General features: G+C 37.1%; 1 long non-coding RNA gene across 7 annotated transcripts in view; it reads left to right on the forward strand.

Moving 5' to 3' along the window:
* Positions 1 to 5,522: 5,522 nt before the first annotated feature.
* LOC141555768 (uncharacterized) overlaps positions 5,523 to 27,159 on the forward strand; it is a 100,729-nt gene continuing 79,092 nt past the window's right edge. For all 7 annotated transcript variants that reach the window (XR_012486336.1, XR_012486329.1, XR_012486330.1 and 4 more), the window contains exons 1-2: positions 5,523 to 5,725; positions 21,847 to 22,290. This is a non-coding gene — a long non-coding RNA (uncharacterized LOC141555768). The remainder of the gene's footprint in view (positions 5,726 to 21,846; positions 22,291 to 27,159) is intronic.

The raw sequence follows: 27,159 nt of genomic DNA on the forward strand, positions 1-27,159 counted from the left end.
AAAGTTCTGAGACCAAAAGTAAAGATGCCTTTGGTATCTCTTAGAAGAACTAAGACTCAAGGAGTTTTCTCAGTCCATAAGGCTGAAGACCCAGAAGAGGAGAGTTTCTGTTGACTGGACCTTTGGCTGATAGCTAGAGAGAGAAGCATGGGAGATCAGACTGAGAAGGATCTTGGCAGCAGCTCATATATGTTCCAAAGTGAAGGCAAATTTGTCTCCCAAGTCCTTTCCCATGGCTTCATGAAAGGTAGAATTGAATCTGAGAGATCTTTTGGGCTTCTAGCAGAACAGATTCCTATCCTCAATCCCTACATTTTCAAACCACCTTCATTCTAAGCTGTAAGTCACCATCTCTCAATTGCATTTCCTCTTATTCTTAACTCTTCAATCTTTAGCTCCAAATTTTCATCTTTAGTCCTTTCCCTGTCCCTACCCCATTCTTAGATTCCAATCATCTGGCCCATTCTCATTCTCCCATTCCCATTCCCTCTCTCCTCAGCATCCTTCATTTTCATCCTCAGTCCTCCTGCTTTAGTTCCACATCTTTATCATCAATCTCATCCCCTTATTTTCAGCCTTTGTTGTTCCTGCTTTCTATCTTTAATCCTCTTGACTTTATAAACCCTGTTCTCCCAGTCTCAGCTACCATCTTATATTTACCTGTTGGCCCCATGGCCATGGCAATTCTCAGCCTTACCTCTCTACCCTTAACTCCTCAGCCCTATCTCTCATCCTTCCATCCTTAGTCCCATTTTCTCCCCACTCCCTGGGCCCAGTTCCCATTCTTAGCCTCTCTTTCTTTAGCTATCCATTTTTAACTATCTCCACACTTATCCCATTTGGGGAGGATTTGGCTTGGGCTGGATCATATTCACTGGCTGTTGACTGGGCATAAAGGACAGGAGGTTGGAAGGGGAGGGGTAATGACAAATACTATCAATTAGGCAACTGGTATTTATTAATCACTTAACTCTGTGCCAGATAGTCCTAAATGCTGGAAATTCAAATACAAGTAAAAAGAAAAATTGTCTCTCCACTCAGGAGCTTACATTCTAACAGGAGAAAACAACATAAAAAAAAAAAGTAAAAATGGGGATGGGATGGAGGAGATGTACCACTTTTTTTTTCAGTAAACAGGAAGCCATGCTTTTAACTGACAGGCAGTTAAGTAGCCACAAAGCCTTCCTGTATCTGTATGCAAAGTATAAATGTGTGTGTGAATGAATGAGTGAGAGTAAGTATGTGTAGGTGGATTTGGGAGAGTGAGAGTATGAGTATGTGACTATATGTGAATGTATAAGAATGTGTAAGAATGTAGTGAGTTTGGATGAGTGTATTGAAATGTGAGAGAAATATAGTGCTTACTAGGGACACTGTGTCTAAGCAGTTGTTGCCAGTCAAGGCTAGAGACATAGCTTCGAGGGGATTATTCTGGCCATTGTTTTTCCTTTCCCCTGACAAAAAAGTCTGCCCTTCAATACAATGTCTCAACCAGCTGATTCCAGCTCTTTTCTCCCAGTTAGAATCTAATTGGACTAAAAGGACAGAGACTCCTGATGAGTCTTTCAAGTAGAGAAGCTAACTGGGCCTTGAGATTTGAACCCGTAGAATGGGAAAACCTCAACCTCAGGGGATACCATCGAGGGTTTGGAATTCCTTGGTTTGTCAGTATAGAGGGGAATTTGAGGTTCTGAAAGTTAGAAACGTTCTCTAAAGAACTGTTTAGATAGGTTCATAGCCCCATTTGGACTATGCAGAAGAATTGGGTTTGGTGGGCTTAGGCATGTTGGATAGATGTATTTACTTCTTAAAATCCCAGATGAGGAATTTGGTGGGGGTTTTTTATCATTAAGTATGAGGAAGAGAGACGTCTGATTGTGGATACTTAGCTCTCAGTGAACAAGTGGTCTTAGGGCCTGAGATTAAAAAAAAAATAGGACCAGGAGAGTTGAAGAATGGTATTTATGGGTTATATTATATTATATTATAGGGTTATGGTATTTATCTTAATTGTCCTTGAGGTTTGAAGGACTGAAGTTATAGAGGTTCTAAGGAACATGAGGTGATTATGGAGGGCCCACCTGGCCAAGGATTTGTGAAAAGGCTCTAGGTATTGATTGGGACTGTTACTAAGGAATGAACACGTACCCTCAGAGCATTATGGAATAGACAGGGTATTTGAGGGCTAGAGATATATAACAAAGAGTCTTAAGAAGAGTAAGAAGGGAGTAATGAAGGTCCTATGTAGTAGCAAGGGCATATAGAGACAGGGAGTGATAGCATGATCTAGAGAGAAGGGCAGACAGATGTGAGTGTGACAGAGTTGAGACCTTGTCAAACTTCATATATAGTCATAGGATTTTTGGCAGCTATATATTTGACATGACATCTATTGTCCGGCAGATTTTATATTATGAGCTATGTATTCATAATTCTAAATCTCTGCTGGTTCCCTTCTTCTCCACAGCTTTGATAACATTAGAATTTGTCATGGCCCTGTCACTGCCTCTGGTTTATGATGCCAATTTGATGATCATGACCAAGATGGCTCATTTTTATTTTATCCTGTTTCTCTTTTCTTATCTCAAAGAACTTTCTGGTTCCACAACCCTCGACTCTATGGTTATTGCCTCTAATCAGGGTGCCCAGATTATTTCCCATTTCAGTCCTGCACTATTCATCACTAACACTCCTCCTTGCCCTTCTTGATCAAAGGGAAGATGCAGCTGGGAATGACACAGTAGTGATAAGAGGGGTTGTAGATGTTGGAGGTAGAGATTGGAACAAGGGATGAGAAAGTAGCATGGGATGTCAGGCAGCATGGAGGTGAAGATGATTAGAGAGAAGCAAAATGGTGATCTCCATGGAACTCATCTGTCCCTTTCCACTTTCATTGTAGCCATTCCAAAGTCATTTTTATTTCATAGGATTCAAATAGTGAGTTTGGGAAGTCTGTGCTTCCCTTGGCAAACAGTGGGTAGAAGTGAAAACTATAGGAAATGAGAGGTGCCCATCGACAGAGCAAAAGATTCAGTAGGCAGACAGAGGGGAAAGTGCCCAATAAAGAGCAGTGGGATTGTGGATCTAACAGGTGCCCCCTCCAGGGCCTAATTTTGATCATGGAACTTCACAAGTGTCTGATTCCTCCTAAGGGGAGGGTTGAATTTGAGTTCCTGAACTGCTTTGTGTTTCCAGGTTTTAAACTTACTGGCCAGAGGGGGTTGGAGGCCCTGTGAAGAGAATAACATGCTGGGGACAGACCTCTCTTCAGGTTACTTTATGTCCTCTAGCTCATCCAAGCCAAGCTATCCTTCTGTAGGCTTTGGGAAAGGAATGACTGTTAATCCAGCCTCTCTTTTCTTCCATATTCCAAAGGATAGGTCCCAGGTTACCATGGGAATAGAGCAACAGTTAATAATCTACCTTTGATCCTGATTAACTATGGGAGAAGACGGAGAGGAGTCCTGCCAGAGAGTGGGAGAAAGGGAAGTCTGGATTGAAGTCACTTCTCTATGGCATCTGACTTGGGAGAACTTTCTGATGTCTATTTCCAGAATATGCTGAGTCCTTTGCTAGTCAGAGAGGAAAGAATGGCATAGAATGGTATAATGGAAAAAACTCTGGCTGTGGATTGAGGAGACCTAAGTGAAGTCCTCCTTATTCCATTTACTACCTTGTAATTTTGCTGAAGGGAAGTTATATGTCTACTTTTTGCAACAGTAGCTCTTGAGCCTCCACCATTGTGCTTCCTACTTAAACAAATCAATCAATATGATGCCATTCACTATCTTTTTATAATAGATTTTTATTACTATCTTTAATTTTTACATAACTTTACATTATTTTCCCTATATCCCTTTTTCTTCCCCTTCTCAGAGAGACATTCTTTGTTAACAAAAGTAACAATAAGGACATTCAGCAAAACCCAATTAAGACATTGAAATATTCAGTTTTACCCATGGACACCCACATTTGCAATAGTATTGAGGAAAATGTCATCTCATGTCTCTTCTTATAAGCCCAATTTGGTCTTTTAAAATTTATCAGGATTCAGTTTTAATTGCTCTGTATCCTTCCATTTTACAGTTTAAATTGTTGGGTATATTGTTTGACTAGATGTGCCAACTTACTTTTGCATCAGTTCATTTATCTTTCTTTTTTTCCCTGTATTCATCTTGATTATCATTTCTTATAGTGTAGTGATATTCTATTACATTTATGGACCCCCAATTAATTTAGTCCTTCCTCAATTTATAGACATTTACTTTGTTTCCAATTTTTTGCTACAACAAAAGGTTTTACTATAAATTTTTTGGTGTATGTGAAATCCACATTACCTCTCTCTCTCCCTCCCTCCATTCCTTCCTTCCTTCCTTCCTTCATTCCTTTGTTCCTTCCTTCCTTCCTTCCTCCCTCCCTCCCTCCCTCTCTCCCTTCCTCCCTCCCTTCCTCCTTCCATTCCTTCCTTCCTTTTTTCCTTCCTTCCTTTCTTGCCTTTATTTTTTGATTTGTTAAAAATCCATCCCCAGCCATAACTGTAAAAGATATATCATCTGCCTTTTATTCTAATTTTTCTATGTCATAATTTTAATATACAGGCCACTTTTTAAATTCATTGTGGAATATGGAATAAAATGGTCTAAATTATGTATACATACATACATACATATATACATTCATATGCCATATTTCTCTTCAATTCCCCTAGCAATTCTTGTTAAACAGAGTTATTTTCTAGGTAATTTATGTTTTGTTGAACACTGGATTATTGAATTTAATGATTACTGATTCTTATTTTCTCTAGTCTGCTTCATTGACCCCCTTTTCTATGTTTTAATTCATACCAAATGGATTTGATTATTGTTATTTTATAAAATATTTGAGGTCTGGGAATGATATTCCCCTTTAATTGCTACCTTTTTATTATTTTCTTTTAATATTCTCTATATTTTGTTTTTTCAATGAATTTTGTTATCATTTTGCCTAGTTCTACAAAATATTTCTTTGGTAACATTAAATCTATAAAGTAACTTTGGTATTATTATCCTTTTTATTATATTGGCACAGCCAACCCATTAGCATTCGTTAGCTCCACTAGTATTTAAATTGCTTTTTATTTAAGGAATATTTTGTAATTAACTCTTTCATGTAGTAAGCCTTCTGCATTTTGTTATTATTATGTAGAAATATTGATTTTGTGGGTTTATTTTATACTTGCCACTTTGCTGAAGCTAGTAATTGTCTCAATTTACTTAGGATTTTCTAAGCCAATTATTATATCATCAGTGCCTAGGGATCATTTTGTGTTCTATTTATAATATTCTTACTCATAAACCACTTATTAAACAGAATGCAAAGCAAGAATAATAATAATGGTCAACCCATAAACTTGGGTTTCTCTTTCCCATCAATGCATATCATATATGTGGGAAAGAATTATAGATATCTAGCAGAGATGCACATAATTAGGGAAGTCCATGTGTCAGGGCACTTCATGATGTGAACTAAGACATTGATGTCCTTGATCTCTGTAGACAGTATTAATCAAAAGTCATTTGTTGGGTTCAGCTGCATCACTCTTTTCTGTGTCTGGGATCTAAGAATATTAAGCTCTCTTAGAAAAGGAAATTCCTCTAAGTTTGTAATTTACAGAGATATTTAGACCTGAACTCTTAGCTGGATTCTAAGCGGTTTCTCCCTCTCAAGATGTAGATGACAGCAAAGGGTAAGTCAGATTAAACATTGAAGACTTTTTCTCAAGCTATAGATAGTTGTAAAGGCAATATAGATAAGATTTCTTGCTCTCATCAGCTCAGTTAAACTCCAGAAGATTCTTCTTCTGATCAACTCCTTACAACAAAGCCTTTCTTCCAATCATCTCAGTTCCTATGAAATAGATGCAAAATCTTTCTTCCTTTGGCTCTAAGTTTTTCTTAGCCTTCAGTTCAATTGATTTTTTTCTTTCCTTTCTTCCTTTCTTTTTTTCCCCTAGATAATAGAGTTAAGTGACTTGTGCAGCGTCACACAGCTAATAAATGTGAAGTGTCTGAGGCTAAATTTGAATTCGGGTCCCCCTGCTTCCTGTGCTGGTATTTTTATCACTGTACCATCTAGCTGCTCCTGTTGATTTCCTATAACCTCAGATGAGTTTATCTGGATTTGACTCTTTTCAAGTAACAGGAGCAGTTTTAGTCCTAACCCCTGAACTTAATTTTTTAACTCTCTTTCAGAAGCACGGGAAAAGGTATGGCCAATATCTGCTCTGTGGACATATGCTCTGCTTTGGCTTCCTCTGTCTCTCTTGTCTGAAAGCAGATATTCCTTTTGTTAGTAACTCTCCTTTATCCTAGAATGAGAAACCGAAATTCACATTCTTATCATTTCAGCCACAAATTTTCCCAGTCATCAAAATGTTATAGTCATGAGTATTTCTCAGCTGTCGACTTCAAAAATCTTATAATCATAAATTAGCTGCAGCAAATAAAATATTATGGCCATCTTTGCCTTCAGCAACTACTTTTCTCTGAAGTCTACTTTCTTTCAGGTTTTAAGACCTATTTCTTCCCAAATACTTTTCTCTGAGGATTTTCTTCTTCTCAAAACTCTCTGTGTTTCTGAACCTTTCCACAAAGCAAATTGTCCACATATGAAAGGGGTAGTGCTTTACATATAGATAAGGTGAATATGCCTCAGAAAGCTTAAGTAATTTGCCCAAGTTTGCACAACTGGAAGAAAGACCTGGACTTTCTGACTTCAAATCCAATTCTGGTTTTAAATCCAAGTTTTCCAAGATACCACTGTACAAGTGGATCTTATGATCAAAAGGAAGATCAGAACTAGAGATGTAGATTTAGGAATAGAGATGGTAATTGAAAGCATGGTATTTAAATGTGAATGTCTAGAGAGAGGATACATAGAGATAAAGGAAGAAGATCAAGGGCAGATTCTTGTGAAACAACCCACCTTAAAAAGTTGACAAGAGGATGTGGAGGTAGTGAAGTACTTCTTCAGAAGAACTTCTTGTCTACTAAAGCTATCATCTTATATTTCTCTTCTCTTTCACAGCAAAACTCAAAGAAAATATTTTACATTTTTACTTCTATTCCTCTTATTTCTCAGCCTCTTATAGATTGACTTCTGAACTCACATAATAACTGAAATGGATTTATTAAAGGATAACAAACATCTTTTAATTGATAAATCTGATGACTTTTACTAATTTTCCATCATTTGATTTCTCTGTGGTTTTTGACACATCAATCCCCTTCTCTGGAATTCTCACTCTTCTTTTGGCTTCTGTAACATTGTTCTTCCCTGCTTCTCTTCTTGCTTGACTAGTCAGAGTATACCGTTTCAGTCTCCTTTGCTAGGTCATATTCGATTTCCTGAATTTTAAGCATGGGTGAGCCTTAATACTCTTTTTCTGAGAGTGTGGTCTTCTTGTTCTTTAGTTTCTTTTGATGATAATGCTTATTGTAGATTCAGAGATTCAATGATTTGCATATGTGGACACACTATGCTGGGTGGTCCTATGCCAATATCTTCCCATATTGGAATTATAAGATCTATTCCAAATATATTATTTGAGAAACCAACAAGTTAACCACTAGGTAGTTAACTTCCAGCTTGACTTTAAGAGAATAGAGCTAGATACATAGATTTAAGAGACAGGTGCAGATCGTTGATTGGTTGATTATTTTTGTGCTCAAAGAGGACCAAAATGGTATCACTATGTTGAGGTCAAGATAACAGTGTCCAACTGTGAGCCATATGAGCCTGATCAGCCATAGTTGGACTCACTTTGACCCCAACATAGTGATGACATTTTGGTCCTTTTTTTTTTTTTTTTTTTTTTTTTTTTTTTTTTTTTTTTTGAGGCTGGGGTTAAGTGACTTGCCCAGGGTCACAGAGGTAGGCAGTGTTAAGTGTCTGATACCAGATTTGAACTCGGGTCCTCCTGAATTCAGGGCTGGTGCTCCATCCACTGCACCACCTAGCTGCCCCCTCATTTTGGTCCTTTTTGAGCATAAAGCAAGAAGCTAATCAATCTACCTGGTTCTCTTATTGGCTTCTCAAATAATATATTTGGAACAGATTTTATAATTGAGATATATATTTTTGGATATGACCAATGTGTTAATTTTTTTTTTTGCTTGACTGCTTATTTGTTACAAAGTTTTTTGTTTTTGTTTTTTAATTGGGAAAGGGAGAATTTGGGAGAGATAGGGAGATTAATGCTAATAATGCCAAAATAAAGGAGAAAAAAGTGCATTTTTAAAAATTTCACAGAAGAAAGGATTCAGGATTCACATAAGACAGATTTGAAACTGTTGAATTTTCAAAATTGCAAGCTGTATATCACAGATTTGAACTTCATATATATATATACACACACACACACACATACTCCTTTTTTTAGTCTGTATAAATAGAAATGCTCAAATTTGATGATTTTTGTCAAGTTCAGAATAACAAAATAAATTAATTTTTAAAAACTTCCTTTAATTTTTGGGCTCAATTAAAGTTGTTTTGTGATTCACTTCCCTTCATTACTTATTAGCTTATTCAGAGAATATCCTCATTTCAATGGCTCAGATTATTCCTACTGCCTTGCCTCATTAGTAACAGGAGAATCTACTATTAATGGCAATCTATTCTTTATCTTAAAACTCCATATAAATTTGATCTCAGAGTGGTTGGGGATGAGTTTGACATAAATATCTGAGTCACCAGTTTACCCTTGGAAGTAGGGACAATGGGGGCCACATGCCCATGTTGTTCCCCACAGGCACTTGTTTTCCTATAAATACCATCAGTACTTGTAGGTGTCACCCTTTTTCACTCCTTTCTCTTCTGCATTCTGAGAATTGAACACTGATCCTAAATGTAGTCTAATAAGGGCAGAAACTGTCACCTCCTGATTCTTGGAATTGATGCCTCTTTCTGGGTTTTCCAGTATTGCATTAAAGCTCTGTTGGCTAACATATCATAAAGCTGACTCACCTTCAGCTTTTGAACTAAACTATATTAAATTAAAAAAAAAACTCAGATTATTTATCCCCTTAAATTACCAAGAAGTGGGGATGGAATCATAACTGTGGTCTTATGCTCTCAAGTCCAGTACCCTTTTCATTACATATGTATGGTCATTTGTATGGCCGGATTCAATTCAGTCACTCTGCTTGACAGTGTTACCGAACTTGGGTCTATGTTGTCGGAGTTTGCTCTGGATAAGGCAATTCACCTCTGGTTGACCTGGAAGAAAGTGGTTTTATGCTTTTCCAGTTGAGAGAGTAGACTCTTTATTCTTATGTTATGTTTGTTATCTTTAGATAACATAATGTTAGGTGCTTAGATCCTCTGGGACAATAAAGTCTTACCTGATATCATGAATCAGGAATATTTAAATTCAAGTCCAGTCTCTGACACTGACTTATCTTTATAAGTTCAAATCTGGCCCCAGACACTTACTAGCTGTGTGAACTTGGGAGGTCACTTAACTCTGCTTCAGTTCTTCATTTGTAAATTGAGCTAGAGAGGAAATTCCAAAACACTTTAGTATCTCTTCCAAGAAAAGCTGAAATGGAGTCACAAAGATTAAGACATGACAGAATTAACTGAACAATAAAATTTAAGCCCCTTCTAGTAGAAATATAATATTTATTTGAATATTAGTCATTTTGTTTCATTTTCTTAGTTTGAAGAGGGGATAGAAAAATGACATTTTTCTAGGTAGCTAGGCAGCAGATGGGGAAGTTGGTCCATGACAACTAGTGGAGGTAGCAGAGGGAGCCTCAGCAAAGCTAGTAGCTATAGATGAATAATTAGAGTAGGGAGAGTTGAAACTGTTCCCTAGGAGCCCAAATTTAGTGAGCATAAAATTGAAAATAATATTTTTAAAAGATTGTGAAATTCTAAATTCTGTTACCTTTATAGGTTGAGAACAGATGTACCAGCAGCATAGACACAATTGAGTTTAATGCCTATTTGACATGAAAAACCTCAAGGCTCAGGTCAAGTGTCAACTCCTTCAAGAGGTTTTGTTTTTTGTTTTTTGTTTTTCTTTCCCACAATCAATACCCCTCCTCCCAAATCACTAGTGTAGGTGACAGAAGAATATAAGCTTCTTAAGGGCAGGACTTTCTCATTTTTGTGTTTGTATTCCCAGTTGTTGAGTATGATGACTGGAACAAAGTAAACATTTAAAAATGTTTGTTGATTGATTGATTATTTAAAATGTAAAGCTAGCAGATGATTGTGAGTAGGTAATAACATTCATCTGTGAGTCACTGTAGTAATTTCTTCTTCCACTCAACTGAATTCATCTTAATTTTGTTTAATTACAAAGTTGATTTTAGAATTTATTTCATGCTGTTTCCCCTGGGAGCCAAAATTTCTAGTTAATAGCTCATAGGCAGCTTAGAGAGAAATAGTAAAGAAGGCAACCTGGTAGCAGAAAAGGGGGAGGTGTGGAGAAGGTAGAAAAATAGAAGTTGAGGTAGCTGGCAGTGAATATAGGTTTTATATTTTAATAGTTGAAACTCATTTTGCTGAATTTTAAGACCTCTTATGAAGTTGGAACCACTATATGAGAGAGAAAATATTTAGAAAGATATTGTAATCATGGTCCAGACTGGAAGGTTCCTCTGAATGTAGGGTAACAAGAAGGAAGGACACAAGCACTTATTTATTAAGTACTTACCATGTGCCAGGCACTGTATTTAGTGCTTCACAAATATTATCTCATTTGATACTCACAACTCCCAATACTGGGAAACAGATACTATTGTTATCATCCATCTTATGAGTTTGTGCTTGGGCCTAGAGCCAGGAAGATTCATCTTCATGAGTTCAAATCTGACCTCAGGCACTTAGTAGCTGTGTGATCCTGGGCAAGTCACTTAGCTCTATTTGGTTCACTTTAAAATTAATTAATTAGAGAAAATTAATTAAATTAATTAGAGAGGGAAAATTAGACAAAAATGGCAAGTCATTCAAGTATCTTTGTCAAGAAAATTCCAAATAGGGTCAAGAAGAATCAGACAGGACTGATATGACTGAACAACAATGTTCTGACTTGGCTCAGAGCTCCATCTACTGTGCTACAGAGACTCCAGGACAAAAGTCAACAGACTTGATGCTTTAAGTTGAAGTTCACTGATTAGGAAAGTTTACAGAATGGAAAAGGTTAAAGATTTGGAACCATCACCACAAGTCTCATGAGTTGACTTTGAGAAATGTGGAATCCCTGCATTTAGCCCTGCAAGTAGAACTACTTCTCTCTTAGGCCAACTTTGCAGCTCCCTAAATTCTGTCCCCAGAAATTGTCCAAAAAAGAACCTTTTCAGAATCCAAGTCTCTTTTCCACTCCTCAGTTACTCTAAAACTAGATGCATCATGATGTCAATTGATTATCTCCTCTTATACTCAGATCTTTAGCTTTTCAGTATTTTTAAATTCAGTTTTAGTCCCAAATTTTACCCTCACTGCTTTTCCCTCTTCTGCCCCATAGAATAGAAAACATTTCCAGGTTTTTACATCTCCTTAAAAAAGCTTAAACATTAACTCAGCAACAGTTTGTTGTATTTCATTTGCTTCACCCCTTCTGGAGCAAGGGTTCTTGCCACAGGGATCCAGGGACAGAAGTACTCTGAATCACTGGAGAACTTGTGTGAGTAGATTTTTGTGGATTTTTTTTAGTCTGGGATTAGGAGTAGAGGGGGAGTGTTTCACGACCAAATACACTTGGGATTCAAGAGGCAGGCAGATGAGAATTTAGCAGAGCTTTAGATAGTGCAGGGCAGCTGGGGCTTTGTCCCAAATTTTTATACCTGGGGAGGCACCTTACTTTTGTTCAGAGACTCTGGTCTATGCTTTATGGTTTTCTGTCAAATGATGGCTTTATAAGGATTGGGATGTGTCAAAGAACTGATAATATTCTGCATAAGTGATGTCAAACTAAAACAAACAGATCCTGGAGGGCTGTCTCAATTCAAAAAAACTATGAATCACCATCTTCTATATTGTACCGAACTTATATTGATTTAGTTTAACATTTCCCAATTACATTTCAATCTCCTTACTTTTTTGCCAGGTTCATCATAAGTTTGATACCTCTGCTTTACATTTTTTCTAGTTTAGACAAGGTATTTTATTTTTTATGCAAGGGTAAAATGGTGCGCTCCAGAAGGCTTTGGACTGCCTTTTGTCACTTTTTGTATCCCCAATATTTAACATAGTGCCTGAAATGTAATAAGTGCTTAATATATGTTTATTGATTGATTGAAATGGGATTATAGTTTTTTGTCATAATCACATTCTTTGTCCAAGTTTATGTGACTGATCAATTTATAGCCTTTCAAGTTGATTGATGGTGGTACAAATTTGAGACAAATGGAAGATACTACTATTTTGGGAAATGGAGGTACAAATCAGCAGATTGATGAAGATTTAGTTTGTGGGACACAGTGATTAAATAATTATTGGAACATTCTAGGAATAAGTTCTGTGTTTTTTGAACAGATGTTCTGCCTAGAGATGACCTCAAGGGATGCATTTCTCTCTGGTTAATTTACGTGTTTACTCAAAAGTCTTTGCAATAATGTTAGATTTTCTAGAAACATAACAAATAAGGTAAGCTGAGCATTCTGATATTTCAGGAGGAGAGATGAACTTAGGAGATGGTAGGAAATGAGAATGCTTTCTGTGAAACTTGGTGGGAAGGAGTACAAGGAGATGGATAACCCTTTTATTCCCTTACTGTATAACTAAAGGGGATTCTGTTTCTTGGGGTGCTTTCTCCCCTGTTTTACTTTAAGAAAATTTTGTTTTGGAAATCACAATTAATTGAGGAGTGAAAAGGAGGCTGGCCTGCATCACTGGTAGGCCTACCATATTGTTACATACATTACATTATCTATCCATATATAATATCACATAATTACATACACACACAAATAAATATATTTGGTAGGGTGTGTGCCTCCTCTGCTTCTCAGGGTTTCTTTATTTTATACATATTTATCGGTGGTGGGGTGATGTGGTGATGTGGTCTATAAAGTGCTGACTGCGCAGGGTTATCAGTTCTTTTTGTCCATTCTCACTCCTGTGTGAGTCAGGCTACTCCTTTTCCAACTACTTCTATAGCTCTACCTCTTAGATGTGATTTTCTCTCTAGGCATTCCCTTAGATCTTTCCTTCTAGGAGGAAAGTTTCCTTTCTAAACTGGGGCTCAGAAAACAATGGAAGGAAAGTAGCTGCCTAGTCATAGCTTCTTTTACTCAGTATTTTCTCATTTCTAAAAGTTTAAGATTGTCTTTTTATTCTTTGCTCTGAAAAATTATCAAAGGAATCAATAATTCCATTTCTTCAATTATGAGCTCCCAACCACGAAATGTTCCTGGAAAATTATACAATAGCTATACATTCTATTTCTCTCCCATTCTGAGCACAGTGCCATATTCTCTCCACTATGTTTGTGCTTTGATACACATAAGTCATTAATACAATACTTAACCACATTTGTTGTATTTAAATAACTCTGGAGGAGAAAGTGAGATTGAAGACTTTATGAAGCTCTGCCTCACTTAAATCCAATTCATGTCATCACCCTCATGATGTCATTGGTCCTTTTCAAAAATGAAGGGTAAACAGCACAATACACCTTATATAGATTAAAAAATAAGTGAGCATACGGATAAGAAATTAACATTTGGTACACAGGCAATGCTCTTTAGAAAGTAGAGATGTATAAGGAAAATTTCAGGAATCACCAATTAAATCTGAAAACTGAAGGAGAAGGGAAGGAGTTTGGAAGCAATCTATTCCAATGTATCTAGCTATTAATTTTCCTATTTGTGTGCCCTCTGTTTCTCTTTCTACATTAGGTCCTTCAATAACCTAGTTCATTTTCATGTCATCAAGTACTATCATATGTGGGCTCCCTGTATGTGTCCCATTCACATTGATTTGTGATGATTGATGCATGTATTCCACATTCATGTATGTGTATTCTCTGGTGGTTTCCTACATGTCTGTCCTATTTTATTTGTGATGTGATAACATGTAGGAAAGCATATGTGTATGTGTGTAAATATTTTCTTGTCACTTTTTCTGCTTTAATGTTCAATTATTTTGTTTTGTTTTTGACTTTGAATTAATGTGTCCTTTGGTTGATTGGTAAAAATATATAAACCTTTAAAACAGCTTGATTCTCATAAAAAAATGTCAAGCTGATCACTGGAACAGATTAGGTACCTAAGATAGAAACAATGAAACAGTAGCATGGTGTTTGCAAAGTCAAAGGACATAAACTAGAGGGGTAATGACTCACCATTTGATAAAAACTGCTGAGAAAATTGGAAAGTGGTTGGGAAAACAATTAGACTTAGATCAACATCACATACCATTTACCACAATGACCTCAAAATAGATACATGACCTACATATAAAAAAATCAAATAAAAATAAATTAGACAAGAATTGGGAAACGTCCTTTATAGCTATGGATAGTAGAAGCATTTTTTTCATTTTGTCAAATAGTATTTTATTTTTCCAATTACATGTAAAGAGAGTTTTCAACATTCATTTTTTATAAGATTTTGAGTTTCAATTTTTTCTCCCTTTCTCTCTCCTTTCTCCCCTTTCTGCTTCCCAATCCCTCTTCCCAAAATGGCAAGCAACCTGAAATAGATTATATATATATATATGTATATATATATATACATATATATATATACATATATATATATACTTATACATATACATGTATATATATACATATATATATGTAATCTTGTTAACATATTTCTACATATCATATTGTGAAAAAAAAAACAGGACAAAAGGGAAAAGCCACAAAACAAAAAAAATATGAAAATAGAAAATGCATTTAGATCAACAGTTCTTTCTCTGGTTATGGATAGCATCTTCCATCGTCTGTCTTTTGGAGCTGGCTTGGAACATTGTATTGCTGAGAAGAGCTAATTCGTTCACAGTTGATCATTGCATAATGTTGCTGCTACTGTGTAAAAGGTTCGTCTAGTTCAGCTTACTTCAATGATTTATGTAAATCTTTCCTGTTTTTTTTTGAAATCTGTCTGCTCATCATTTCTTATGGAACAATAGTATTTCATTACATTTGTTTACCAATAAATAATAGCCATTCCCTAATGGATAGATATTCCTTCAATGTCTAATTCTCTGCCACCACAAAAAAGAGATGCTATAAATATTGTTGTATAGGTAGATCATTTTCTGTTGCTATGATCCCTTTGGGATACAGGCTTAGTAGAGGTATTATTTGATAAAAGGCTCTGCACAGTATGCTTTTTTGCATAGTTCCAAATTATTTTCCAGAATCAGTCCACAACTCCACCAACAATGCATTAGAGTCCCAACTTAAACTAATTTATATAGAATTGTCATTTTTATTACATAAGCTCAGCCTACCCATGATCAATTGATGTTTTCCCAGTTGTTTAGATTTGACTTTATTTGAGTGAAAAGTGTTTTATAATTATGTTCATGTAATTCCTGGGTTTGTCTTGGCAAGTAGACTCTCAAATATTTTATGTTGCCTGTATTTGTTTTAAGTGGAATGTTTCTTCTATGCTGAGCTTTCTTGGTAATATATAGAAATGTTGATGATTTATATGGATTTATTTTATATCTTGTAACTCTGATAAAGTTATTAGTTATTTCAAGTAGTTTCTCTAGTAGTAAATTCACTAAGATTTTCTAAGTATACCATTATATCAAGTATAAAAATTATAGTTTTGTTTCTTCATTGCCTATTCTAATTCCTTTGATTTTTTTCTTTTCTTATTGCTATAACTAACATTTCTAGCATTATTTTGAATAATAGTGGTGATAATGGACATCTTTGCATCACTCCTAATCTTATTGAAAAGACTTCTAGTCTTTTCTAGTCCCCATTACAGATAATTTTTGTTGATGGTTTTAGATAGATACCACTCATCATTTAAAGGAAAGCTCCATTTATTCTTCTATTTTCTATTGTTTTTAATTTTTAAAAATGTGCTGAATTTTGTCAAAAGCTTTTTCTGCTTATATTGAGATAATCATATGATTTCTATTTATTTTGTTATTGATATGGTCAATTATGCTGATTATTTTCCTAATATTGCACCAGCCCTGCATTCCTGGTATAAATCTCACCTAGTCATAGTATATTATCCTCATGATAAATTGTTGTAATCTCTTTGCTAATATTTTATTTTAAATGCTTATATCACTATTCATTAGGGAAACTGATCTATAATTTTCTTTCTCTGTTTTGGCTCTTCCTAGTTTAGGTGTCAGTACCATATTTGTGTCATAAATATTGGAAGCATTCTTGATCAAACAGAGTATAAAGAGGCTTCCAGGAGATAAAATGGACAATTTTTATTACATAAAATTGAACATTTTTTATTTAAACAAAAGTAATACCATAATAATTTGTTTATTAAAGTAAATGAGACTGTCTACTTTTGGTGATTCTCATGGGCACAAATAATATTGCTGGAAGGAAACTAAAGTTATTATCAACAATTATGAATTTTCAAAATTAAAGACCAGAGAGGATGCAGGATGTGATTTCCTCAATGTTGCCCATTAAAGACTATGTACTATGCTCAAAATGTTTACAAAATTATACATAACCTTAGAGGTACCTATAAAATGACTGAATATTCAAAGAGATGAAAAAATATTGATAGTTCTTTTCAAGATAGCCAAGAATTAGAAACTAAGGAGGTATCTTTTTATTAGGGCATAAGAATGTAAATGGATATTATTTTGTATTATAAAGTTATGAAATATAAATTTTGGAAGAAAGTGGGAAGACTTTTATGAAGTGATGCAGAGGAAGTAAATAAAATTAAGAAAACAATTTAAACAATGATAAAAGATAAAAATATCTTTGAAAGAAAGACCTTAGAGCTCTGATTAATACAGTGATAAACTGAGCCCAAAAGAATGAAGGTAGAATATAGCCCTTAAAGATACACCTGGCCAAGTAGGTGATAAACATTGAACTTTTGGTTCAATATAAACTATTGGTTTATATAATTAATGCTATATTGTTTTAGAAATATAAATGGAGGGGCAGCTAGGTGGTACAGTGGATAGAGAACCAGCCCTGAATTCAGGAGGACCCGAGTTCAAATCTGATCTCAGACACTTAATACTTCCTAGCTGGGCAAGTCACTTAACCCCAGCCTCAGGGGGAGGAGGGGGGAAAGAAAGAAATATAGAGGGAAAGGAGTGATTTTAGTCTGCTCATTCTACAGATGTGAAAATTGAGTGCCTTTCTTAAGGTCATATTAGCAGTAATTATCAGAGACTATACTTGATCTTCTATCTTCTGACTCCAAATCCAGTTTCCTTTGCAATTTCTCTGTGTACTCTATATATAATTGGTCATTTGGAAGACTCCCTCCCTCCCTCCTTCCTTCCTTCCTTCCTTCCTTCTTTCCTTCCTTCCTTCCTTCCTTCCTTCCTTCCTTCCTTCCTTCCTTCCTTCCTTCCTTCCTTCCTTCCTTCCTTCCTTCCTTCCTTCCTTCCTTCCTTCCTTCCTTCCTTCCTTCCTTCCTTCCCTCCTTCCTTCCTTCCCTCCTTCCTTCCTTCCTTCCTTCCTTCCTTCCTTCCTTCCTTCCTTCCTTCCTTCCTTCCTTCCTTCCTTCCTTCCTTCCTTCCTTCCTTCCTTCCTTCCTTCCTTCCTTCCTTCCTTCCTTCCCTCCTTCCCTCTCTCGTTCCCTCTTTCCCTTCCTTCCTTCCTTAAACCAAAATCAATATGATTCTTATTGGCCACCAACAGGTCCTAGTCTAAGCCCCATTTTGTCTTTGGGTTCTGATCCACTAGATTGAATGTAAATAACAATCATCTCTGCTTAGGCCAGAAACCCTGAGGGTCTTTCTTTCCCTTATTTATTTATTTAGAATTTTTTTTGGACTAGGTGAAAGAGGAGATTCTTTGCCTCAATTGCTAGCTAGCTTTAATCACTGAATAACTGCAACCTCAGTCAAACTGAGACCTGTTGACCTTAGCTTAAAAAAGCCAAGATCATCCATTTCATCCAGGGCCATTCCAGTCATCCTGATCTATATCTGGCCATTGGACCCAAATGGCTGTGGAGGGAAAAGTAAAGCAAATGACCTTGCACAGCCCTCCCTCACTTACATTTAATTCATTTGCATGTCATGACATCTCCCTCTTTGAGAATAAAGGACAAACAACAACTTCCTATATATACTAAGCTTGAAGAATAGACTTACTGATGGCAATTCTAATCAGTCAGGAGGAGACCTTTCAGTAATGGTCTCAGGTAACTAAGTAGGGGGGAAAAGGTGGTACCTGAGTAAGTTTTACCATTCCCTCCAGAATAAAAAACAAAATGCTCTGTTTGGCATTAAAAACTGTAAAATCTAGATCCTCCTTCCTTTCTAATTCTTTTATTCTTGCTTCCTGACACTAGACTGGCTGTTCCACAAACAAGACACTCATTCTCTTGATTCTGGGCTTTTTCACTGGATGTTACCCATGTCTGGAATGTTCTCCGTCCTCAGCTCTGCCTACTGACTTCCCTGACTTCCTTTAAGTCCCATTTTATGCCATTTTTTATTGGAAGTCTTTCCTAACTCGTAATTCTAATGCTTTCTCTCTATTAATTATTTTCTCTTTAACTTGTGTGTAGCTTCATTTATATATATTTGTTTATATTTTGTTTTCCTCATTAGATTGTGAGCTCTTTGAGGATAGGGACTATTTTATTTCTTTTTGTACCTTCAGTGCTTCAAACAGTGCCTGACACATAGTAGGCACTTAATAAATGCGTATTAATTGATTAAATAATTGAAGAAGTAGCAGTGATTGACAACTATTGCAGTTACTGAGAGGTTGGATATTTTACTGTTGGATATTCAGAAGCCTGAAGACTTGGGCAAAGTATTTGTCTTCCATCTGGAAAATGGGCTAATTTAAATTTGAGCAGTGAAGAGAAGTATTCTACCTGTGTAAGCTCCTGACTCTCGATTGATCACTTGTTCTAAGAACTCAGCATAGAGGAAGAGAGGATTAGGAACATCTCAGCTCTCAGTCCAAAGTGTGTCTTTCCAACAAGAACCATGCTGAGGAGTTCCATGATGTGGCCACTTTTCTGGCTGAGGGTTGGGAAGTGAGGTAAAGTGTTATTAGTACAAAGTCTTTAGGTATAGATTTTGTGGGCCTTCCTCTGACCTTGCTCCTTTGTTCCTAACTACTCATGGGGGATTTCTTTCTTGGAAGCCCTGCCTGATGGAGCTGCTTTTTCACCTGCTGACAAGATGGATGATTAGTGGGTGGCACTAAAGACAGGAGAACCCCTGTTGTCACCTTCCTCTGGCCTCCAGGTAAGCATGATGGTTTCCTGAGGCTGCCAGCAGGAGGGGAGAAATCAACAAGATTCAATTTTTAAAGTCTTTGGTATCCATGGCAACTGCATCACTGCTGAGGACTCTTGGAGCTGAGAGATACAGAGAGGTGATTATAAGCAGGAAGTGGGGGGCAGGAGCCAGGAACTACAGAACTACAAAGCTGAGCCAGGGGACCAAAGGTTCAGAAGTGATGCTGATGCATTAGGCAGATAGGATACAGGGGCATATATTTAAACCTGTGGGTACTGGCTGAACAAATAAAAGGGTCAATTTTTGGGAAAAAAACGTATTTGGACGGTTAGTAGTATCTTTACTGCCTTTTCTGGCTAGGATGGATAGGTACTGAATGGGGTGCAGGGATGCAGGCAGATGTGACTTCTCACAAAGCATTCACTCATTGAAATGCAGGGTCACGACCTGGCCTAAGGCAGCTCAGATAAATTGTTTTGTTATTAGACACGAGTCATTCATATTTTCTGACTATTGCTTTTCTTCTTTCCTTTCTGATTTCCCCCAGAATTTTGAGGTTTTTTCTCATAGTCTTGTATTCGTTGCACCAATCTACCTGACTTTAGTCTATGGGACAAAATGTCTAGAAATCAAAATGTCAAACTAGATTTGGTAACAATACTATATGACTGCAATGTCCCTATTTGTACATAAATTACTAAGATTCTTCACAAAGGAAATTGCTCTTTAAAAAGTTGACTGAGCATAGATAGTTTTGGTATTCTTTGTCTTCACCATCCATTCCCCTCCTCCCTTCTCTTCTCCCCACAGTATGAAAATCGAGTGAAATAGGGGTGTCTGGTTTACAATCATAACTTAGAGATAAGAATCCCCAATCCTTAGTGAGGAGGGGTCAGGAATAACTAGAATCAAAGCCAAAGAGATTGTTTAGAAATGTCCAGAGTAAGTTCATCTCAAACAGCATGAACTTATTGACAGCATTGGGGACTAGCTTCCTTCCCTCAAATATAGAGGGTTTGGGCTGGTGTGTCTCCAAAAACCCCAAACCTGTTTAAAATTACACTTCAATACTTCCACGATCTGTAATTTCATCAGTGTGAATACTTCCTCCACTAGGGCAGATGAAATCCTGTCCTATTCTCCCTTTATTCTGTTGATGAATCTCAGATAGATTTGTCTAGTCCTAACTTCTTTCCTGACTTTCAGGATGGCATCTCCCACTGCCTATTGACCATCTGAATCAGATGTTCCATAGACATCTTGAACTCCTTTCTTGAACCCCATCATCTTCCTAATTTGCCTGTAAGTGTGGAAGATATAATATTCATGCTCTGCGTTCTAATTTCAGAGATCCAATTTCAATTCTGGCTAGGTGGCACTTGAATAAAGTGCTGGGTCTAGAGTCATGAATATTACTCTAAGTTCAAATGTAGCCTTGGATACTTACTAGTTGTGTGCAAGCCACTAAACTTATTTGCCTCAGTTTCCTCATCTGTAAAATGAGCTAGAGAAGGAAATGGCAAACTACTCCAATACCTTTGCAAAAAAAAATACTATATTGGGTCAATAAAAGTTGGACACAACTGAACAAAAATTAAACAACAAATGGATAATAATATTCTTCCAGGCTCACAGCTTAGATGTCACCCATCACTCTTCACTCTCACTTTCCTGTCCTCACATGTCTAATCACTTGCTGAATCTTGTCAGTTCTACCTTCATAACATCCTAGAATGCAACCCCTTATCACTTCTGATACTGGGTCAGCCCCTTATCACCTCATCCCTGGACTTATTGCTATAACCTGCTAATTGGTTTCCCTGCCTTAAAACTCTTCCCACTTCAGTCCATCTTTCACTTAGCCAGCAAAAATAACTTTTTAAAGCAGAAGATTGACCATATTACTCACCCCAACTCAACTGGTTCCTTTAGTACACCTTACTCCATCTTCCTCTGCTGTACAATGACAAAGATTTTGCTTTTCCTCTCTCCCACCTCCAGTCATTTTCACTGTCTGACCTTTATGCCTGGAACTCTCTCCCTCTTCATATCCCTTTCCTGGCTTCCCTGACTTCCTTTACATCTCAGGCTAAAATCCCACCTTCTACAAGAAGCCTTTCCAGATTCCCTTTAATTATCTACAATCTGTTCTCTCTCTATTTTTTGGTACATAGTTATTTACATGTTGTCTCTCCAGTGAGCTCCTTGAGAACAGGAATTTTTTGGGGGGGATCCCCATTGCCTAGCATAATGCCTGATATATAGGCACTTAATAAATGCTTATTGACTTGACTTGGTAAATGGGCTTTGATAATCCCTGCGACAGACATTAATTGCTTTGTAATCAGCCTGATCATTAGCTCATAGCAAAGCTGCTCCTCAGTAGGCAATCTCTCATTTGACACATGCCTGAAGTTTTGATAGGACCTCTCTAAGCTCACGCTTCTTTTTTTTTTGCAGCCACTGAGGACCCAGGATCACCTTCAAAATGATGGCACCAGAGGAGGACCTTCATAAAAGCTGGGTTTCTAGGAGGGACGTCCCGATGCAGGCCTCCATCCCTTCACATTTGTATTATTAATTGACTTTCTAGTTGGCGTTCCTCTCCGGACTTATTTAAATCTTTCTGCCACTGCACTCCAGTCCATTCTCCACTCAGCTGTCTTTCCCATCAATCTCCCAGATTGTCAGTGCCTCCTCATTAAGATCACCTCCCATTTACACTGCATACATTTTATATGAACATAGCGTGTTTTTAACCTTTCTTTTCATCCTCACCGTTTTATATAGTGTCTTGAACAAAGTCAGTGCTTAATAAGTTTGTGGATTGATGACTAACAACAAGAGAAAACTGAAGGCCAGAAAGGGGAAATTATTTGCTTCATCTTACACAAAAAGACAGAGGTAAGTAAATGGAGGTAGGCAGACAATTGCTCAGACTGCAGAGCACAGGCCTGGATGCAGCCTCAAGGCAATGCTCCAAGGAAGCAGGACCCAGGAGTGTGATCAGATGTAATCTGGCTCCTTGAGAGCCTAGACGTCCATGCCCATTTCCCTGCCCCTCTCTAGCCATGCTTCTCGTTGTATTTGTGTCTGTGTCTGTGCTTGAGCCTGTGCCTGAGTTAGTTACTTCAGCAAATGCGCCTACAAATGGAATTATGAAGTGTTTCATTAGGAGTGAGAAGTCCCTGGAGAAGACTGAGGCTATGGTTTTCTCCATCTGAGTGCTGAAGCAGAGAGTTATGGATGTATGAGAGTCAGATGAAAGGATAGTCAGAAATGGTTCACCCAGGCTTATGAGCTGTCTGCTTGAGAAGGTCAGACAGAGGAAGAGATGACCAGAAGTGATTTGTCCAGGTTGTCTCTTGTTTGAAGTTGGATTTGATCTGATCTTTTAGAATTTATATGATGCATAGAAGAAGAATTGTGCATGTTTAACCTATATTGGATTACTTGCTATCTAGGGGAAGAGGGTTGGGAAAGGGAGGGAGAAAAATTTGGAGCACAAGGTTTTGTAAGGTTGAATGTTGAAAACTGTATTTGCATGCATTTTGAAAATAAAAAGCTATTATTACAAAATGAATTTATACGAACATAGTTGTATTTATATAGCACCTATTACATGCCAGGCATTGTGCTAAGTGCTTTCAGATTATTATTTCATTTGACCCTCACAGCAAAGCTGGGAGTTACATGCTATTATTATCTCTGCATCTAGAGCCATCTCTGGTTGTCGTGATCTATATTTGACCACTAGACCCAAATAGCTCTGGAAGGGAAAGTGAGGCAATTGATCTTGTATAGCTCTCCCTTATTTAAATCCAGTTCACTTGCATGTCATGGTACCACTTCGCTCCTCTCATGGTCCTCTTCAAGAATGAAGGACAAACAACGGCTAATTTTACAAATTATACTTGGTACTCTAGCCACCATGCTATCTGGTTGTTCAACTAGGAGTAAGTTTGTACATGACAGGAGAGATCTTTTACTATTTTTTATTGACTTTATCCCAAATTACTATGGTACCAACTTCTGACTGCTTAAGATCATGACATGTAGTGCAGATAGTCACACATAGTAGCTCTTTTGCAACTGAGAGGCATCCAGGGTAGGGAAAAATTCACAGATCCAGTACTCTAGAGCAAAACTTCTTAAACTATGAGTCTCAGCCCCATATGAGATCTATTAACTGTATGTAGGCCATGAAATTAAGAATTGTTATTAGTAAACATTTGATTTGTACACCTATTTTATATACTTATATATCCAAAGTTGTGTAAAGCTACCTTGGGCAAAAAGAATTGCAAGTGGAAAAAGTTGAAGAACCCCTGCTCTACAGATCTGGGTTCTAGGCCTTAGTCTGCCACTGACTTTCTTTGTGAAATTGGGAAAAGTCACTTTCTTTCTCTGAGCCCCAATCTCATAGTATGTCAAAACTTGGGCTTGGATTCTAATATTTTCTAAAACTGGAATTTTATGCTTATTTGAGTTCTATTCTTCTATTATTAGTTCCTTTTCATGACCAGCTCAGTTTGATCATAGTGACATAGCATTTTTCAGCTGTAAGGTACCTGCCAAAATTAGTTTTTATTCTGAGAGCCCCCTGGGGTACTTATTGGGCTTGAACACTTGTTGGCTAATCTCTTGGTTGGCCATCTGTTCATGAGGGGATGTTAGTGGGTTGGTGCTAATAGGTTTGAGATTTCCCTGGACTATGTAGGGAGATGGGAGGAGCTTTCTTGGAATCTGGGCTAGAAAAGAAGCAGAGTATGAAAAACAAAAAGGTTTTCATTAAGACTAAAGGATCTGGCACCTATATGTCATCCATGGCCCCGAACTGAAAGTCTTATTTTACATAGACTTTATACAAGGTTTCTTTGGGGATTTTCTCTTTTAAGTAGCTCTTTCTGGCTAATATCTTCATTCTGAGTTTCTTCTGAGAACATCCAAATTTGTCTCCCACCCAGGTCTCCATAACAATGAGAAAAGGCCCCTAAGCTCCTGCAAGTATTTAGGTTAATATCACATTGACTATATGACAAGCATTATTCCTATCCCACCCCACACAAAGCAAAACCTATATTGGTACTCATAAATAATTGATATAACTTTCCTTTTCTGGTGAATCCCAATTCCAGAGAACTATATAGTCCCCTAGATTAAACTGCTATCCAGTCAAATCTTTCAATTACCTAGGCTCCATTATTAGGACTTGGCTTTTAAAAGGAAGCTAATAAGAATAGGACTGGGAGGTGAGACAGATGCTGGCTTCATTCCCTGGGGGGAGTCTATACAACCATATAGCTCATTGGCCTGGAACTTTTGTCCCAAAGAACCTTGTACATAAGAAAACTGCTCAGTTTGCACAGATGGCAGCAGGCAGAATTTCATTAGGGAAAAGTATTACAGAGTTGATGGCTCTTCCCTAAAAATGCACAATCCACATAAGTCACAATTTTATTGAAAGGCAAGATCTGTATTGCCTTCTTCCCATTATAACTCTGTCTTTTGCCATTCCTCAGCTCTGGTTGCTACTAGAAATGTTTTTACTTGTACAGGAAATCCTTTGGCTCCAGGAAGTTTAATTCAGGAGCTATCTCATCACTCTTGTCACCATCATTCCATTGCTGCTAGCTCATACTCCTATAGTTCCCATTTGGTTCTTCTGTTGTTTCCTCTGTCTAATGACATTTGTGCAAATTGAACAGTTTTCTTATGCACAAGGTTCCTTGGGACACAAAGTTCCAGGGCGTCGGCTATATGGTGGTATATAGTCTCTCCCGAGTACCAAGTCAGCATCTGTCTCATCTTCCAATCCTTGTTCTTACCAACTTCCTATTAAAAGACAAATCCTAAGGATGGAGCCTATGTAACTGAAAGATAGAAGAGATTTGACTAGATAATAATATTTTACTATCTACATAGTTTTATCTACATTCAGTATTTTAATCTACATCAATGGGCCAACCTTTACCCAGGCAAGGAATTCATATTTTATTAAGGAGTTAACTAATCAGAGGAATTTCACACTGTGTTAAAGAGACATCACTAAGTCTTCCAATCTAGTTTCCACTATATTGTGCTATTACAGTTATGTCTCCTGTAAGCTTCTGAAATATGAGTAAGAAATGGCACAGACTTCTGCCTACTTAAGCTCTCCAGCTTTTCTTAAAAGCTTTTCCAATAGTCCAGGTGACTGCCTGCCCTGATCATGTACATCAGGGGTGGGGAATGTCTAGCCTTTGGGCCATATAAAGGCCTCAAAATCATTTGGTCTGACCCTGCTAAGGCAAGCACAGATGATGATGAGCTGAAAGCTAGGTTCAACAACCTCCCACTGTTTGAGTTTTTAAGTTGATAATTTTGTATGGCTCACAAATGATGTTGTAAATATCCAAATGATCTTTGGCAGAAAAAAAGTTCTCTACCCTTGATGTACATATACCATATTCATATATATATATATATGAATTTCTCCTTCACTCCTAAAGGCAATACCAGTAGCTCCAGTTACAAGCAACATTTTAAAAATTAAGTCACATTCAGCATTCCCACTTTTTTTCCTCCCTGAGAGCTTTGGTTCTGTGTGCCTAAACAATAGCTCATGAAATATTTAAATCAAGGAAAGTCAAGGGTTAATTTGAAAGATAGTAATTAATTACCAGTGTCCCTAATCTGTCTTCTCTTATAATATCCAGTTATTCCAGGGCAGACCATTAAATAGGCCATCCTTCCCACATGTAGGAAGATGGTCCTTTCTCCACTGAAGATTTAGTGTGAGCTCTGAACTGGCTCTTCAGCAACTATAGATACTATGGATAGTTCACACATGCTTTTTCACTCAATTCTCCTTATGATTAATATAACACTTGTTAGTGAGATGGCTGGAGTGGGTTAAGGGCTCAATTCAGTGTCTAGGGTCAGAGGGTCAGCTAGTGTCCAGAGTCATAAAGTCAGCCTGGTGGCCAGGGTCAGTGGGTCAGCCTATAAGTTAGGGTCAGAGGGGAAATGTTAAGTAAAAGAAAAAAAATGCATTTGGAAAATAGAGCACAAATCTGTCACAGAAGCAGAATGTGACTGTGATGGGGAGTGGGAGAGAGAAGGACTTGTTTCAATTGTTTAGGAATCTAATGGAGTTCTCAAGTAATTGAAAGAAGAGAAATTAATGGGGTTTAAGTTTGACTAATCCTTAAAATGGCAACTACTATTTTGTATATAAACTACTATTTTGGACTGATAAGGAAGAACCAGCTTGCAAAGAAGTAAAGATGGGACCTTTGGGTAGAAGTAACTATTCCTTTTTAAAGTTCATAATAGATAAGGAAGGAAGATATATGATATATGTCCTAGATTTTAGGAGAACAGATGTCAAGGGGTCCAAAGAAAGGAGAGATCTGAGTATATATTACATTAAATTATACATACATATATACATATATAGATACGCACACGTCGCTTCCTTTTATTAGAATGGTAGCTCTCAAAAGTATGGATAGTTTCATTTTTGTCTTGATTTCTTAGCAACTAGTGCAGTGCCTGAAGCATAGTAGGGGATTTAATTGTTAATTGATTTAATAATTGATGAGATCTGGTAGACTAAAATTTTGGAGAGGAATTCATTATAAGAGGAACGAGGCACATTTAAGAGTGAAATTCTGACAACACAAACCCAAAGGACTTCCATAAGGAAGCAATGAGGAAATTGTCTAAAAAGACTGCTGTGGATATTAAAAAAACTCCACTGAACAATTTCAATTTTCAAAAGATATAAAG

The sequence above is a fragment of the Sminthopsis crassicaudata genome, chromosome 2 (genome assembly GCF_048593235.1).
Source record: "Sminthopsis crassicaudata isolate SCR6 chromosome 2, ASM4859323v1, whole genome shotgun sequence".
In the NCBI taxonomy this organism is placed as follows: Eukaryota; Metazoa; Chordata; class Mammalia; order Dasyuromorphia; family Dasyuridae; genus Sminthopsis; species Sminthopsis crassicaudata.